This window comes from Penaeus monodon, chromosome 22, assembly GCF_015228065.2.
Source record: "Penaeus monodon isolate SGIC_2016 chromosome 22, NSTDA_Pmon_1, whole genome shotgun sequence".
In the NCBI taxonomy this organism is placed as follows: domain Eukaryota; kingdom Metazoa; phylum Arthropoda; class Malacostraca; order Decapoda; family Penaeidae; genus Penaeus; species Penaeus monodon.
This window is the reverse complement of record NC_051407.1, coordinates 8,113,435-8,113,801: the sequence shown is the minus strand read 5'-3', so window position 1 is coordinate 8,113,801 and position 367 is coordinate 8,113,435.

Here is a 367-nt window from a genome sequence, read left to right as displayed (position 1 = left end):
TTGCTAACAGATCAAAGAAGATAATGTACAAGTATAATAGAAGTTTTTTTCTACAGCATGTTTTATTTTTCATATTATCCAATCACAACTTTCCTGGTATTTTGTTAAGTGTGTGTGCAGGTGATAAAGAATCAACTAGAAACTATTTCACGGTTATCTGAATTAAAATGATTTTGTAAGTCCAGTGTCTCTTCAGAACAACATTTTTATCTATAACAAAATATGATTACAGAATGTGACATAATACATAATAGCTTGAAATTATATGTGGCATTTGTCATTCCATGTAATAACAATTCAGAATATATTTTCGATTAAACTCATTCATTTGTTATACAAAAGTTAGAGACTTGAGACTCTTTTGTTA